Here is a 17,800-nt window from a genome sequence, read left to right on the forward strand (position 1 = left end):
GACAGAGGAAACAAACAGTTCCTTCGCTTACACGAGAGCCAGGTAGGAAAGACAGACTATTACGGATGAATACTAAAGCAGAATGAGCCAAGATGGGGTCAGAAAGCTGTGAAATTTAGACACTGCTCAACTCCCAAGACCCCTGCCGATGAGTGATCGGAAGAAACATTTTAAAGAAAACGTCAGTGAACATCCCATGATTACCCAATGTCCTATGAATATCTTGGAGACTTTCCAAAGGAAAAGTTAATTAAGAATAGTGTAAAGTCACCTTGATCAAGGTGAAAAAAAATTTTTTCCACATTAAAAAAAGCATAAATATGAATTAAGAAATGCATAAGTACTGTAAGTAGGCAGAGAAAAGCTAGGGATTGGGGAATAAATGCCAGGGGATAAGTTTGTAAGGGGTCCTTCCTCTTTCATGAGGAAGAGAGCCACACTTCCCTCTCAGGTGTGTTCTAGCTGCTTCTAAACTAAAGTGTGTTTTATATACTTAAAAAAATTAAACTTTGGGGCAGCACCTGTGGCTCAAAGGAGTAGGGCACTGGCCCCATATGCCAGAGGTGGCGGGTTCAAGCCCAGCCCTGGCCAAAAGTTGCAAAAAAAAAAAAAAAAAAAAAAGAATTAAACTTTGCTGTTAAATGGCCACTGCTGCCTGCCTTCCTCTTTCCATTCCAGCTCTGCGGTGTGGCTTCCTCTTCCCATGCCAGCAGAGCCAAAGTGCTTTTGGATTCTTGGGGCCACTTGCTAGTGGTACCCAAAGAAATTCCAAACCAGGACTGGGGTCTTCATAGCCTTCTGACATACACTGTGCTTAGTTTTAAAGAAACTGATACAGAAAGACCGGCAGAAACATGCTGGTGCAATTACCAAACTGAAAGAATCACATGAACATCTGGGCAAGATACAAGTTGACTCCAAATTTCACCTCAGTGATAACTCAGTGCTAGGAAACAACAGAAACATTTCTGCACAGTTTTAATGAAATTATGTGACTCGAGAACTTTAAAATCAGGTAAGAGGTGGATTAAACTGTACAATTAACTCCAAACAATTGAACGACAAATAGCCAAAAAACAAACAAACCAAAAACCCCTATCTTGTAGAACTACTGATCAAAAGACTGATACTGTGTGATCCTAGAATCTATTTGCATAAACAGTAACAACAAGTAACTGTGGAAATTGAGGTTACCTAAGAGACAGCAAATGTTATGAGACTTGACAATGTAAGAAATTGTAAGATAAGTAACAAAACAGGGAACTAGATGAGAGGGTTTGAAAGGAAGCACTGGTATTCAAGCGTAGTCTTCCTTTAAAGCCCAAGTGACAGGCAGTGCCTGTGGCTCAAAGGAGTAGGGTGCCAGCCCCATATGCAGGAGGTGGCAGGTTCAAACCCAGCCCCGGCCAAAAACTGCAAAAAAAAAAGAAAAGCCCAAGTGACAAGATACCTGCCCTAGACACACAGCAGGCAGCAAACAGCAAAACCAAGCAAACAGGTATTTCATAGTTTTCCCCTAACTCACCAGAGATTGAATGGAGATAGTAGATGCTCCCCAAATTCACCTTCTCTTTTTCCTGGGTACTTAGCTAGCTCACATAGCTGTGATCTGAGCGGCTGGGGACACTGATTCCCACACACTGACCCGCTCTGCTGCCCAGGAGGGGCTACTACATAAATAAATAACCACTGTCCGGCCCACCCAGACCAAGAAAGGGAACCTTTAGGAATGTCAGTGCTTCAAGAAACAAGACATTTAGCTTAAATTCAGCAAATCCTTTATTACTGAACAAAAACAGAATTTAACAGAGTACTTTTTAGTTAAAATAAGACATAGCATAGACTAAAAATGTGATCGTCTCAATAGGTTACCCCATATTCCTATGTATTTGAACATGGGGAAAAAAGAAGATGCCTACATGGGCTGCCTATGTGGGCCTCCACAGAACACTCCCAGAAAGATGGCCAGGGAGCAGGGAATGCCTCCTGAGATAGTGATCAAGAATCAGGAAAGGACTCACATCTTATTATGGAGTCTGGATTTATTTGGATTTATTCTTTTAGCCTGTGCAAATATTAGCTTTTTCATGAAAAAAGAAAAATGATCAAGAAAGAAGAAAAGAGCTCTATTTTTAGAGTAAAGACCACCCTCCTATCTTGCCTTCTGCATAGGAACGAGGGTGACGGTTAGATTTTCAGGCCAGCCGGGCTGGACCCCCAGAACCTATAACTTTCCACTAACTCCTTAGCCTTTGAATTGTCTACCAGAAAAGGTAAAATTCCTGCAGGACAAAGGAGGTGGGATTCCAAAAGGCCCTTGCACAGTCTCCCAGATGCCAATCCTCACCATTCATCACACCCTACCTGGGCGGGGGTGGGGTGGGGTGGGGGGGGACAGGGTCCCTTGTCAATTTCCCCACAAACTTGCCCCAAGGCACACAGCCCCTTGTTAGTTTCCTCTCTCTAAAAATCCCTGTCTCTCCTGCTATTCTGGGAGAAGGATTCAAGACTACTTCTTGTAGAGGACTCCAAGAGCCAGAGGACCTCTGAGCAAGATAATCTGCGGTTGGGGGACAGACCCTTGGGCGATTCGTCCGCAGGTGCTCCTTGCAGAGAAAGAGCCCAGCCCATGGCAATCCTTAGGCATGTAGTCATTGTCTAATACTCCCCTCACCTGTCCTGTACTGTCTCAATAAAAGGCTACTGCAGAGTTTGCTCAGAGCTACCCTGCAATCTAGGTTAGCCCGCCTTCTGCAAGCTTGTACTTCTAATACCTGTCACATCTGGTTCCTTCCTGCCGCGATTGAGACCAGGGCCATAGGGGCCACTAGGGTCTGCGACAGCTTCTCCCATTCTCCTGACAAGACACCTTTGTTATTGAAATTTCCTTTCTTCTTCAGCTGGGTGCCTGTAGCTCAAGTAGTTAGGATGCCAACCACATACACCAAAGCTGGAGGGTCCGAATCCAGTCCGGGCCTGCCAAACAACAATGACAATCTCAACCACAAAATAGCCGGGCGTTGTAGTGGGCACCTGTAGTCCCAGCTACTTGGGAGGCTGAGGCCAGAGAATCACTTAAGCCCAGGAGTTTGAAGCTGCTACCCAGGGCGACAGCTTGAGACTCTGTCCCCAAAAAAGAAAGAAATTTCCTTTCTTCTTTGGCAATTGTCATTGTCTCAATAATGGAATACTCTGTGTGGCCAGCAGCAGGACCTAGGTGGCAATTCCCTTGCAGTTTTATAATAGTTTTATTCTTACAGATGTAAGGATTTCTTAAGGAAAAATTTTCACAGAAAGTGCCCCCCAAACAGATAGTAATTCTCAAAACGCCAAGAGCAAAGCAGAAGAAGTTTACTCAGAATCACCCTCTTCTCAAACTCCCACCCCCAACTCCACACACATAAATTAAGCACATCAATAATCCATGTAAAAATTAAAGTTGATCATGCACATTGGACAAAGTTTAAACAATCCTTTGGTACACTTCCTAAAAAGGAAAGAACACAAAGCAAATTCTGACCTCTACCCCAAGGGTCCAGATTGCCTTTTCTGTCCCTGAGCCCTGTTCTGTCCTGGAGCATCACAGCAGCCAACAGCAGTGAGGCCTGCTGGCCTTGGCTCTGGAGCACTGGCCCACCACTCCCTGGAGCCTATCCTTGATGATAAATGAACCCCTCCCTTTTCCCAGGTGATCTCTCTCCAATACAATCCTTCCTTCCTCAGTATTTATGGGGGACTGGTTCCAGGACTCCCCATAGATACCAAAATCCAAGGATGCTCAAGGTCCTTATAGAACATGGTGTATCATTTGCATATAAGCTACCCACATGGCCCTATACACTTTGTCAACTCTTGATACCTAATTCAATCTAAATGCTAGGTAGACAGTCATAACACCGTATTGTTTCGGGAATAATGAGAAGAAAAACAGAGTGAGTAGGTGTTTAGCCTAGACCCAATTTTTCCAAATACATTCCATTGGTGACAGTTAAATCAACATATGCAGAACCCACAGACGTGGAGGGCTGACTGTAGCTAACAGCAGGCACCTGCCAGCCGTCCTCCTGTCTTCCTCACAACAATCCTGTGAAGTTCATGCTCTTTCCCTCCTTCCACAGTGTAGAAATGGAGGTTGAGAGCAGTGAGGTCTTTGCTTGAAGCCTCTGAGATCCCAAATGATGGGGCAGGTCTTAGACCGAGCTCCTAGCCCACACTTGCTTTCCTGAAGGAAAGGAATTAATGTTCAGAGAAGGGCTGGAAAAGTAGCTGACCTGACTTACAGGTGCTGCCTTGGCCCTGCTGTCACGGGTCAGGCAGGAGTCCCATGCAGGGACCTTGACAGTGGGAGATGAACTGATGTAGGCAAGGACTTGCAGTGGGAGGCAACACAGATGCAAAGTGAACCAGGGTGGGGCCAGGGCTTGGGGTGCCTCACCCAGACCTGGCCTGGGCACGCGGACCCTTGGCTGCTTATGCCCTCTCCAGGCCCAAGCACAGGGCCCATTCAGCAGACACTCCTCAGACTGGCCTCTGTGGAAACACTCAGAAGGAGTGAAGAGGCCAGAAACAAGGCTCTTCAGGTGTTACCAACCCTGGGATTGGAGTGCAGCAGTAACCCATGGGGAAGGTGTGGGGCAGACCCAGGGGTCTAGGCTGGCAACTTCATGCCTGCTGAGTCCTGCAGAAATGACCCTCAGGCCTTATTACAGTTGACCTCCACCCGCTTTCAGCCATTGGAGACCAGCACCAGCCTCCTGGGCCATTCTTCTCCAGCAGCCACCCCCAAGCCAAAGAGAGGGGTCCCCTGACACCTGCATACCAAATTCTACATGGTTCCCAATGCCTTATGCTCAATCCTGCCACATCTTCTCCATGCTCTTAGCACTGCTTCTGAAAGGTATTCAGGGGAAACATGATAACACTAGAAAAGTTTCTTGGACTTGTATAATCCACGAAGTGCGGCCTCCTGTCTGTGTAAAGAATTTGGGCTGGAAGAGCCCTGCCTCTGCCGGAGGACACCCCGGGGCTGTCAGCACCACCCACTACCCCCAGCCCCACCTGGCCATCACGGGGAGGGAGGTCATCTCTCCTGCCTGTCCCTGCTCTGCCCATGGGACGCCTTCAAGTGCAGCCTCTCCCTACCCTGAGAGCTGCCAAATGCTGTGTCTCCTTATGTTACCTCTACTGGGCCTGGACCAGCACCTGAGATGGTCAGCAGAGGTCTGTTGATGGCGCAGCTGGCGGTCCATCCTAGGGGCATTCCCTCACATCTTTCTCCACTGGTCACAGTATGCCACCTGGAATCTGGGGCAAGGGCCACAGCCTGCCTCCTGGCAACATGAGGGACTAACGGGACTGTCAGCTGCAGTCCTGCCCCTGCTCCAGGCTCAGCAGCTCTGGGAACTCAGACAGGCTGTCCCAGCAGAAAACACATCTGCTTCTTTCCTCAGTGTTAGGAAGATGGTGGCATAAGGAGCACAGGTTGTGAGATAGGGGGATCTTGGTATGATTCCAAGTGCCTACCGTGTTCTTAAACGCTCACCTTTCCCCCTCTCTGATGCCCTGGGCACCGCCCTTACCTGGGAGGGTTGACAATTGCAATGCCTTTTCTTAACAAGGTTCACCCTGAACTTTCCATTCTGAAGAAGGGTTTTCTGCTAAGACCATAGGACTGAACCGTGAGCCCTCACTTTATTTCAAGGTGTGCAGTAGTTCAAATCCTTCTTGGGCAACATTTGCAGAACAGTGAGCATCGAAAGGGAAACAGAAAAGCAACGAGCAACAGAAAAGGTTAATTACTTAAAAGAAAAATTTCCCAGCAGTACTTTACCCAGAAAGCATGGTTTCCCACTCAATACCTTGGAGATGAAGGCATGTATAGCATTGTGTCATGGTACAGGAAAGGGTAGATCTTACTCTCTTGCCAAATAACAATGAGGCAGAATCAATGACAAAGAATCTTGCTCAGGAGCACAGATGTGAGGTTCAGAGCTCTCACAGCCCCTGGGAGCCCTTAGAGCAGGAAGTGAGCCCTGAGACAGGGCAGGTAGCCGGAGGGCAGTCGTGGTAATGAGGATGCAGGGGACAGCACAGCCGCTGGCCAGGGTAGTCACATTCAGATGTCCAGGGAGGCCCAAAGGAATCATTTGCCCTGAGGTTCCCTGCCTCTGGCTATGTAGCCTGGATGGTATAAAAGGATTCATTCAAGGGCGGAGCCTGTGGCTCAAAGGGGTAGGGCGCCGGCCCCTATGCCGAGGTGGCAGGTTCAAACCCAGCCCCGGCCAAAAACCGCAAAAAAAAAAAGAAAAGAAAAGAAAAAGGATTCATTCAAGACGCCTGTGACCTGTGTGCACTTTCCAATTGCTCAAGCACTGGGGGACAGGACCAAACCCTGCAGGACAGGGCAGCAGAGTCTTGGTTCAAAGAAAACATTCTTAAGGAGCCAAAGATACTTGCTCCCACAGTTGTATGATGCTACAGAGAAGCTGCTGCCCCAAAATTCGGCCATGCTAGGGACACAGGAGAATGAGGGCCAGCATGACAAGGAGAGCAAAGGCTGGCTGCCAGGCCTGGCTCATACCGTCACCCCAGCCTTCCTTGCCAGTCACTCAGCCAGGCTTGCCTCAAAGCAGGGTCAGTCTCAAAGGAATGCCCTTGTCTCAGCCTCCCCTACAGATGTTGTTAAAGTAGCAGGAAGCGGTGATGGGGGCTCAGTAACCAGGTGAGGGCAGTCGCCGGGGGCCCAAAGACTGGGCACCCTGGGTATGCAGGTAGGTCTCACCTGTAGGATGGGGTTCGCTTCCTTCCTGAAGATAAAAAGTTACCGATAAGATCATTTTTCAAGATAATATACACAAAAGCATTTTGAAAACTGTAAAGTGCATGATGATACATCTTATGCAAATTAATAAACGTGATGAAATAGTTTGGTTCCCTTCTGCGTGCCTATACCTTCTACTATCCTTTATATTTTTTTAAAGTTTTAATAACAGAATTTTATACTATTTTTGTTCTTATTATTTTTTAACTTGACAACTAACAAATGTTTATATGTATGGTGTACAACATGATGTTTTGAAAGATATAGACATTATGGAATAGCTAAATCAAGCTAATTACCTTACAAATTTACCATCGTGTTGTGGTAAGAAACACTTCAAAACTACTTTCTTAGCAATTTTCAAGGATATAATACATTGTTATTATGTATGTGGTTACCATGTTGTACAATGAATCTCTTAAACACAAACATTTGAACGCCCGCTGCTCAATTAAATATTCATTATTTCCTGGTTCGCTGTTTTATCAATATTCAGTTAAATGATATATAATTATTTGATCAAATGGTGAATGTTTTCCAGGGTTATTTTAAAGATGCCTTTCCACTTCCTGCTTCCAAGTTTCTTTCTCACTTGTGGGGATAATATGCAGGAAGGGAAGAAGGATTCCTAATACTTCCTGTTTTTCTTTGGTCCTTCTCTCTCCCTTTTGAAACTTATAAAAGAACCACCTTAAAGTCAGGGGTTACCAACCTCAGAATGACCTGAGAGCTTCTATAGAAGTCTGAGTGGGAGCCCAGGCCCTGGCTCAGTGGCTGACATCAGAACCTCTAGGGGGATGCCCAGACACTAAGATTTTCAAAGCACCCACCTGGGTTCAATGGGGAGCAAAGGACCCTGGCCTGTGCCTTTCAGAGAAACAGAAAAGCCCCAGACTCAGGGTTCCAAGCATCCAGAGGTGACATGGGCCTAACAGAGTGATCCTCCCTGCTGGGGACATTCAGAGGGTAGGGGCATCATTTTTCAAAAATTTAACAAGTCAATATAAGCAATCATTTTAATGAATCACAATATGTCTGTTTTTTTATCCTATTGTCAATTTTTTTCTTCCCTTAAGCATTTCTTCAAATATGACCCACTCATGTGACCTTCCATTTTCTCTTTTCTAACATTAATATTTTTAAGACAGTGCAACTAACTTATGTTTAGTTTCACTATGTTAAAAACCTATAGTGAGAGAATGTGTCATATTGAACATATGTAGCTAATATTCCTTAGGACCACTTACAATGTTGAGGATACATGGATTGGAATATATGAAACTATAATTCTTCTTAGAACAGACATGATGCTGTGTGACAGCAAGTCCAAGTAGGGTTAATCAGTAAGTAATCTGGTTTTTGTTTATTTGCAACCCAAGCACACACAATTTTGCATGGTACTTAACTGGGAGCTAAAGTTCGAAATGTTTCAAATTTTATAGAAGCAACATTCTCAACTACAGCTTCTGAACTCATGGGAGCTGAGCAATTCTAGAAAGAATAATTAAATTTCTAATTTTAATTCCTATAGGGCTATTAAATGCATTTAACAAACATGAATGGAGAGCTTGTGCTGAACGAGGTGCCTCGGAGATGTAATAAGGACTAATGTGCAGGCTTCTCTTCAAGGGCTTAAGAATCAGAGGGAGGAACGGCGGCCACACAACTCATATCTAATTACAAACACTTGTTCAGATGCTCCGGATTCTCCTCAATGCTACAAATGGAGGCAATTGTTTTTATAAGACATCTAACTTTTCCTACTTATTTTCTCATACCGTTGAGTAGGGCTTTCTTTCCCTTGATTAGTCAGCACTTAGTGAGAACTAGGAAATTAATTTTACACAGAATAATAGAGTGGAATGGGATATCGGAGTAGATAGCTACACCACTTCATTTCTCCACGTGAAATTAAGACCTGGAGAATATACCCACGGCGGGACCAAAGCCACAGAGAGGCCTCCTCCATGCTGGGAGCTCTTTCTTTCTACCAAGGCTGGGCCAGGCCCCCCAGACGCCAATCCACAGGCATGGAAGGAGTTTAATGTAAATGCAACAACACATTGATCTCCTCCTAATAAACCCTAAGTCCTATGTGGGATGACTCCCCCATATCCACTCCTCCCGTCCCTTGAGCCCTCAAGCATCCTTTGTGATCACACACTTCTGAACACACATGGCCTCCTGCATTGTAGAAGCCTCCTTCTTTGGTAGAAGAAATGCCCTTCTTCTTTGGTAGAAGTAATCTTGCTGACCTCACCCAAGGCAGGCAGAGGACCCTGGAGAGATGCTCTAGCCAAGGGCACACGCCATGTCTGATAACCTAGTCAGTCGTCACTGATGGCTAAGTTCACAGCCAATACCTCAGATGAGACAGGCTTTACAAACAGAATAGATGAGAGATATGAACATGAAATGCAGCCCATCCTTGAAATTCCTTCCCAAATGATCTAGTTCTGCCTTTCAATCTGGCTACCCAACAGCTAGAGACCAACGGCACCAAGCTAATCAGATAGCAACAGAGTTAGCACTCAACCTAACGAGTAGCAGCACTTGCGAAGGACCCAATCCTTCCTCATGGGGCCCTGCCATCCCAGAGGTGGCATACAGTCGATTCTGACAACAAAGGATGCCCTGTGGTCAGAGCCAAGGACTTCCTCTGGGAATGGCACCAGGCTGCACGAGGGCATGTGCTCGGGGGGTGGGGGGCAGTGGTACAGACCCTGGCATGGCCACACACCATCCCCAGGGGAAATGCCAAGACAACCCTCCCTGGCAGGCCCTCAGGTCACGGTCTCTGTTCCCTGATATCTCCCCGAAGGACTCCACCTTTGCAATTTTTCCCTCAAGGTTTTCAAGCAAAGGATTAATCTCTCATCATCTCCAAGAAAAAGCAAGTATGTTCTGTAATGATCCTATCCAGTGAGGTCTTGGTGGCCCACTATTCACATGCCCAGCAGTACCTGAGGTGTAGGAGACACAGATCGATGTCAGAGATTTCACTGATTTAGAGGAACTTAACAGAGCTGGCCAAAACTCTAATTAACTCCATAAATCACTAAGCCATGGAAGACCCTCCCTCCTTTTACCCATGCTCTTTCTTCTTCCACAAAGAAGAGTCAAAGCCAAGTTCATCCAAGCAATGCAGTTCCACGTACAAACTGCAGCAACATCAACTGTCAAAGGACAAATGTAAACTAGTGGCTAGGGAGGCAAAGATTCTGTGTCCAAGTCCTTTTACTGGAATGACTTATTCATCACAATATTTTAAGAACTCACTGCATACCCTCCTTAACTGCTCGATCCCAAATATCTCTGGGATGATCAAAGAGATATTCTGCCCTTAGGGCCACCTGGGACTGGGCCCAAGTTCACACATCTTGTCACTACGTCCAAGACAGCCAGCAACTTGTCCCATTTATTTTTACCATTTAGGATGACTCCTTCAAGAGATGGTATACTGTTCAAAACACAGGCCATACAAATACTCCAATTCATACATTTCAAAAATAAAACATTAATTATGTGCATCTTGGATATTAAATTATTTTTTTAAGGCATGAAAAATTATACCTGCCCACAGTTCAATGATATGCCTTGTCGTCAAGCCTCAAATTCTCCCTATGGCAGTGGTTCCCAACCCTCCTAATGCCATGACCCTTTAATACACTTGCTACAAAAATAATTTTATGGTTGGGGGTTGCCACAACATGAGTAAACTGTATTAAAGGGTCGCGGCATTGGGAAGGTTGAGAACCACTGCTCTAGAGGAACTGTGGGGAAATGGGTTGTAAACATGGCGTGGTCCCATGCCCCAAGAGGGTATTGCATTAGCTTTGAGGATGCGGTAGAGTGCACTGGGGAGGAGGGCCGATGGGTCCCAGGACATAGTGCATTGTATGGCCTCTTTGGCAACAAGGACAGGGCTGGCCAGCCCTGTGTTTTGCTGTGAGAATCAGGAGAGCCTGAGGTCATAGTTCCCAAAATGGCAGCACAAAGATGATTAAATTCTTCCCGGATGGGTAGGTCAGCTCCAGGGACAGCAGCAATGGGGTCTTTTCAGAGGTATCAAGGCTCAACCTGGCAGGGACCAGGACAGATGTCTGCTCCTGTTCCCTGCAGCTGCCTTTTCTCACACGAGCTCCTAAATCCTGGTCTCAGTAACTGACATACTTAATTTAATCTCACAGAGAGATGGGTGTGGAGTCTGTTCACACCAATCCCTGGCACCACATGAAACTCTGCAGTAATCTAATAAAACAAACGAATGAAATGCTCAACAGACAAGGAAATGCATTTCAGAGGTCTAATTCTATATTTCATACACGTCAATACTGCATCCTACTCATGTATATTCATTCAGACATCAAGTTTCTATTATATTTATAAAGAAAACAAGGTAAGAATAAACTATGCTCAAACAGAAAGTATTTCCTTGGAAAGAGAAATTCAAACTCTGTCAAACCTACAAAATAAGTTTACTTCAGACTTGTCTACTTAAACCAAGAGAGATGTATTTAAAACTCATATTAGCGTTAATGTGTACTTAACTTCTCAGAAGGTGTGATGTTATATAACAAAAATCTCTCATAGTAAGAACTGGGGTTTTGTGGAATCAAGCAACTTGACCAGACATGGTTTTAGAGATGTGGAAGGGTAACTATCTCCTTCTGCCATAAGTCACGACTTGTGTAGAGGGGCTGGCTGTGGCTGAGGCAGGACCATTCCCCCACAAGCCCAGTCTATCCTCCTCACCTCCTAGTCCAACACTGCTGTGTGCACACCAGCCAGCTAAACACGCCTCCACATCACAGGCACGTTAACAAGGCAACTTCCAGCCCTTCTCTCAATTTCAGCATTTTAAAGATTTATTTTTAACCCAGTTCTCTCGTCTGTTACTATGAATGATAAAGAATTCCATTCCCAAAGTGTGGTGAAGGCAGGCCCCTCTTGCACCATTCTGTTGCGTCCGTGTTAAGGCCATCTTATTCCTGGCCCTGCACGTGAACTTCTCGGGGGAAGTAGCAGTCTACCAAAGGGAAAATAAAATTCTTCAAAGTCTTAAGGGTAAAATATTTTCACGTTAAATATATTACAAAATGGAACCAGCATGTTTTATTTCCACTTAACCGCCTGTGGGTTGCAGGAGTCCGTTGAGTAGGATATTCTATTGTTGGTCTCAGTGATAGCTTTGAGGGATTTGGGGCCACTTGTTTTTATATCTAAATGGTCCTTCTCCCCTGTAGCCATTCCCAGAGCTCAAAGTGAAGAGCCAAAGGAAGAAAAACACATTATTCCCATTTGCCCCCTTGAAATCAGTAAGTCAGTTTTCCATATATAATTCCAATGGAATAAGAAGCATAAAGAAATACTAGTTATACACTTGGCTAGTTCTCCAGCAGGGCTTCTACGAAGCTCCTTTTCTTTTAAAAAATTTTTAAAATATTTTTATGAGCCCAAGAAATACGTCTCTGGATCCTTTCCTTTCAAGGCATGATGGCTCCCTTTTACATGTGGGCTCCATGAAGACCCTCAGGAGGAGAGAGGAGTCCTTGAACTTTGGTAATATATCCAGACATTACAGTGATGCGCTAAGCCCAGCTCTCCAAGATGACCCTGGGAACATGAGCCACTTCTCTGAACTCAGTCCTTGCAAGCAAAAGCATCACAGGAAACATGGGTTGAAAACCCCAGCACACACTTGGAAGTCAGATTAAGCACAGTTGTCTTTTTTCTCCCATTTTCTTTTTTCTAGGGGAAAAATAAAAAGTACGATAACAAAACATTTGCTTTTCTCCATTAGAGAAACCTGGCAGCCAATAATAACCCTGGAAAGGAGGGAAGGAGGACTCCCTGGGAAGTACCACCACACAGGGTCCCAGGGCTTGAGTCAAACATGAAGCATGGCTGGGAGCACAGTCGTTCACACCCTCACTAGGACACAGGCCCGTAGTGAGGCCAACTCCCTCTTCCCCAAACCAACACTCTCATTCCAGCAGTCTGAGAAGGCACTGAATCCCCAGACTCATAAGAAGAGCCACAAACACATAGAGCCACAATCTACCTGCCCCATCCAGGGAGGCCCACATTCTGGATGCCACAACCTCTGCTCATTCAAGTGTGTATCCCCAGTTTCCTTCAGTTTCCATCTCTTGGGCCACAGGAACACACTTGGGGCTGCAGAGGGAGAGGAGGTGTAGTGCACCTAGGCAAGTGCACAGGCGAACACACAGGCATACACATGCACTCCCCCACCCACCCCCAACTCTCACACCTCCCTCAAGGAGGCTCTGGCAGAGGCCCGCCAAGCCACGTTTAGACGCCCCCTGCTGGCCCGGCAGGAGCTGACTCAGCCTTTATTCTGTGGGCGGAAGATGTGAGTAAATGACCTTAAGATGCAGAGGGAACTAAAAGAAAAGCAAAGGCAATCACGGCTATTTAGAAACAGAAGACACCACACTCTGAGCATAAAAGAGGGGATGAAGAGGTTTTAAAGAGATTGTCTTTAAATGTTTAAGAAGTAAGTAGCTAACACCTAAAGGTTTAGTGGAAACACTTTACTATTAGTGACTTCAAAAACACTATGGTGAATATTTTCACAGGTTGACCGGTACCCCCTCCCCCCAAAAAATGGATACAGGGGACAGAGTGGTTTCATAGACTCAATTTTCAAAGAGCTCACAATCCAAAGCCTTAAAAACCAATCTTCCTACTGTTTGAGATATTTTAAATGTTAAAGAATCTCTCAAATTCTAAATACCTATGTAGCACCAGAATAAAGCCATAAAAAAGTGGCATTTTTGGAGCCACTTCCTCTGAACACTTCCCTTCTCATTTACCCGTAGCTTTAGGAATAAAAATGGCACTACCAAGAGGTCAGAGGTCAAGACTTACACACTGCTTATTTAGAAAAAAGAAGCTCCCTCCCCCCAGAAGTTACTTCCTAAGAGGACACCTGCCAACTATGATCTAGACCCAGGAGAGACTTTTACTGAACAAGACCTCATAAAGCACCGATTACCACCCATTATCACCCTGAACACCACCTAAAGTAAACCACTGGGTTATTTCCCCTCCACACCAATCCAAGGTTATCTAAAAATTCACATTCCTAACCAGTTTCAAACCTTTGTGTGGCATATAGTATTAAATTCCTTACAGACCCAATATGATCACACTAATAATTTAAGGCCTGTTTCTCTGAACCAATTAGGAGTTGTCATTAATTATTAAATACAAAAAATGTCAATATTTTTGTCTCTTATTGGACATTCCTTCAATACGATAGGAATATCGTAGATATTCCGACTGTGTTGGGAACTTGATTACTTTGTTCCCGTAAGAGTTGGTACTAATGGCACACTCACTCCTGTGCACACACTCACTCTAAAATGATGGCGTCTTGCTCCCGTTTAGGGAGGAATTGTCCCCAGAACTTGGTGAGCCCTGCAGATCTACCTCTGCACTCCCCGGCCCTCTTTGCTTGTTGAAGAGACCTCGAGGCCAGTGGGGCACAACGCTGAGAGGATCCTTCCACAGGGCAGGCCTCTGCCAGGCATATCCTGGAAGGAATGATGGAGACAAGGGGCGACCTGCAGATTTTCCGGAAGCAAGCAAGGCCTGTAAAGATTTAGGCCCCACTGTCCACCTTTTCCAGGACGCATCGTATGCCTCATAAAATAGAATATTTTAAAAATCTGTTCCTCTTACAGTTCATTTTCATTTACATAGACAAGCGTGCGGTGTCGTACATGACTTTCCTCGGGATCTTTGTGCTGTGGATAAAGCGATTCCCGGATCCATGGGGATCTAACAAGTTTGCCTTCAGCCACTCTTAAATCTATTAATTCTCAGGCCAAAGGACAAAAACTGTTTTCACGGGTGTGAGGCTGCTGAGTTTAGAGAGCAGAGGCAAATCCATTTCATTGCAAAGATTCTCAGAGGGATGCAATAGCTGCACCGGGCGGGAGGAGGGTACACTGGAGCGGTTGTGTCCAATGAAGGAAAGTTTTAGTTAATGATGACATCACTGACATCTCCCAAATTTAAAGGAGCACTTAAAGCACACCAGATGCAAATTATTCCCCTCCAGTGAGGAGATACCAGGGAAGGCCTCCGGGTTCATAGCCAAATTGCATTAATGATTCGCCTGCTGTCCAGCTAGAGACTCAGTAAAATGAGCGAGCGAGCGAGCGAGAGGACAGCGGGGCCGCGGTGGCCCACGCAGCCGCCGCTCCAGAGCCGAGGTAGCGGCCTCGCGTGTGCTTGGGGCCGAGCCCTGCCCGGGCGCCCACCCGTGCCGCGGGACCCACGACGCGCCCTCACGGACCGGGGGGCCAGTACCCCCACGGCTGTCATCACGTTCCAGTGCGGACAACTAAAGGACCGACAAGAGACAGCAGCCAGCAGGAGCGCCGCACCCTGCCCGGGAAACGCGCGCCGGGCCGGAGCGGGGTCCGGAGCGGAGCCCGCAATGCAGACGCGCCCAGGAGCCCAGCGCGGGGCCCGCGCCGCCGGGCCTCGGCGTCCACCTGCCTCGCCGCCGAGCCCAGGAAGGACCCAGCGCCCGCGCCCGCGCCCGCCCGGGACAGCGCACCTGCCTCGTCCGCGAGCCCGGCCCCGCCGCCCGCCGGCAGCACCTCGGCCAGCGCCGTCTCACCTGCCGCGCCGCGCCGCCAGCTCGCAGTTCCGCAGTTGCTGCTACCCGACTTCCATTTTCTCTGGCTTTAAAGGAAAACCAGATCAGCTGTTTTGCTCACGCTCCGGCTCGGCGGCCCCCTCCCCAGCTGCCGCTCGCAGTCCGGGGGCCTCTCCTCCCCCGCCTCCTCCCGCGCTCCGCTCCGCCCCTCGCGCCCCGCCGCTCCGCCCGCGGCTGCGCGCAGTGCCCGCCTCCCGGCTCCGCCTGCGGCCGCGGGCACGCGCCCTCCCCCTGACGTCAGCGGTCTCGCCCCCGCCCGCGCGAGCGTGCGCGCGCCTCGTGCGGCTCCCGCTCCTCCGGCGCCGACCCCGAAGTGCGAGTGCTCGCGGACGCGAACCGCGCCGCAGCCCCGCGCTCCAGTGCACGCACGCCATCCCCGCCCCGCGCCCGCGCGCGCACGCTCGCCCCTGCTGGCGCCTTCTGGTCGTTGCTCTAGAACCTGCCTGCTCCTCCAGCGGCTTCGCACCCTCTGCGGCCGCCCACCTCACTCTTTCCTGAGCTCTCCAAACTTTCTCCCATTCTCACCGCCACCGCTTCAGTGTCCACGCCCTGCTCTGTGGGGCCTGTGCATCTTGCCTAATCCGAAAATGGTGCTTTTGCCTCCCAAACCTGCTATTCTGGCCTTTGCTCATTTTTTGCCTTTCTTTTTATACTTTTTCATACCAAGGCTCTGAAGGTTCCGGTCCCTGAAGCCAAGGCCTGCTGGCTGCTGTGTGTCCCTCACACGTCACCCCGTCTGTGTAACCACGCCCCCTAATGAGAGAGGTTATATTGCAGATAACGCGTACAGCCTGGATGCATTTCTTGGCAATTGTTATTTTACTCCTAGTTTAGGGCTGAGTGCTACTTGACTTTGAGCATTTTATGTGTTTCCTGGTGTTTAGTACTTAATTTTAATTTTTTTTTTTTTTTTGCAGTTTTTGGCCGGGGCTGGGTTTGAAGCCGCCACCTCTGGCCTATGGGGCTGGCGCCCTACTCCTTTGAGCCACAGGCGCCACCCTATATGAATTTTTATTTATTTTTTATTTTTATTTTTTTTTAATTTTTTTTAGCTTTCATAGCATTTTCTGTTATTTTGCTAAGACCTTTACATTCCACATTTACTAGGATTCACATATACCCTTGTAAGATGCACCGCAGGTGTAATCCCATTAATCCCCCTCCCTCCACCTACCTCCCCCCTCCCTCCCCTCCCTTTTCCCCCTTCTCCCTATTCTTAGGTTGTAACTGGGTTATTATTTTCATGTGAAGGTCCTACATTAGTTTCATAATAAGGGTGAGTACATTGGGTACTTTTTCTTCCATTCTTGAGACACTTTACTAAGAAGAATATGTTCCAGCTCCATCCATGTAAACATGAAAGAGGTAAAGTCTCCATTTTTTTTAAGGCTGCATAGTATTCCATGGTGTACATATACCACAATTTATTAATCCATTTGTGCATCGATGGGCACTTGGGCTTTTTCCATGACTTAGCAATTATGAATTGGGCTGCAATAAACATTCTGGTACAAATATCTTTGTTATGTTGTGATTTTTTGTCTTCTGGGTATATGCCCAGTAGAGGGATTACAGGATTGAATGGGAGATCTATTTTTAGATCTCTGAGTGTTCTCCATATCTCTTTCCAAAAGGAATGTATTAATTTGCATTCCCACCAGCAGTGCAAAAGTGTTCCCTTTTCTCCACATCCACGCCAACATCTCTGGTCTTGGCATTTTGTGATATAGGCTAGTCTCACTGGAGTTAGATGATATCTCAAAGTAGTTTTGATTTGCATTTCTCTGATGATTAAAGATGATGAGCATTTTTTCATATGTCTTAAGGCCGTGCGCCTGTCTTCTTCAGAGAAGTTTCTCTTCAAGTCCCTTGCCCAGCCTGCGATGGGATCCCTTGTTCTTTTCTTGCCAATGCATTTGAGTTCTCTGTGGATTCTGGTTATTAAACCTTTGTCAGAGACATAACCTGCAAATATCTTCTCCCATTCTGAGGGCTGTTTGCTTGCTTTACTTACTGTGTTCTTGGCTGTGCAGAAGCTTTTTAGTTTGATCAAGTCCCAGTAGTGTATTTTTGAAGCAGCTTCAATTGCCCTGGGGGGTCCTTCTCATAAAAAACTCGCCCAACCCAATTTCTTCAAGGGTTTTCCCTGCACTCTCTTCTAGTATTTTTATAGTTTCATGTCTTAAGTTTAAATCTTTAATCCAGTGAGAGTCTATCTTAGTTAATGGTGAGAGGTGTGGGTCCACTTTCAGTCTTCTACAGGTTGCCAGCCAGTTCACCCA

At 46.8% G+C, this 17,800-nt stretch overlaps 1 protein-coding gene across 2 annotated transcripts in view; it reads right to left on the bottom strand.

The window, feature by feature from the left end:
* OTUD7A (OTU deubiquitinase 7A) overlaps positions 1 to 17,004 on the bottom strand; it is a 315,275-nt gene extending 298,271 nt beyond the window's left edge. The window contains exon 1 of one of the 2 annotated variants that reach the window (XM_053581980.1): positions 15,480 to 17,004. The gene's annotated coding sequence lies outside the window, so the exon portion shown is untranslated. Of the gene's footprint in view, positions 1 to 15,416 lie in introns of both variants that reach the window. The other variant, XM_053581982.1, reaches the window with a different exon arrangement.
* Between the last annotated feature and the right edge of the window lie 796 nt (positions 17,005 to 17,800).

Source organism: Nycticebus coucang, chromosome 2 (assembly GCF_027406575.1).
Source record: "Nycticebus coucang isolate mNycCou1 chromosome 2, mNycCou1.pri, whole genome shotgun sequence".
Taxonomy (NCBI): domain Eukaryota; kingdom Metazoa; phylum Chordata; class Mammalia; order Primates; family Lorisidae; genus Nycticebus; species Nycticebus coucang.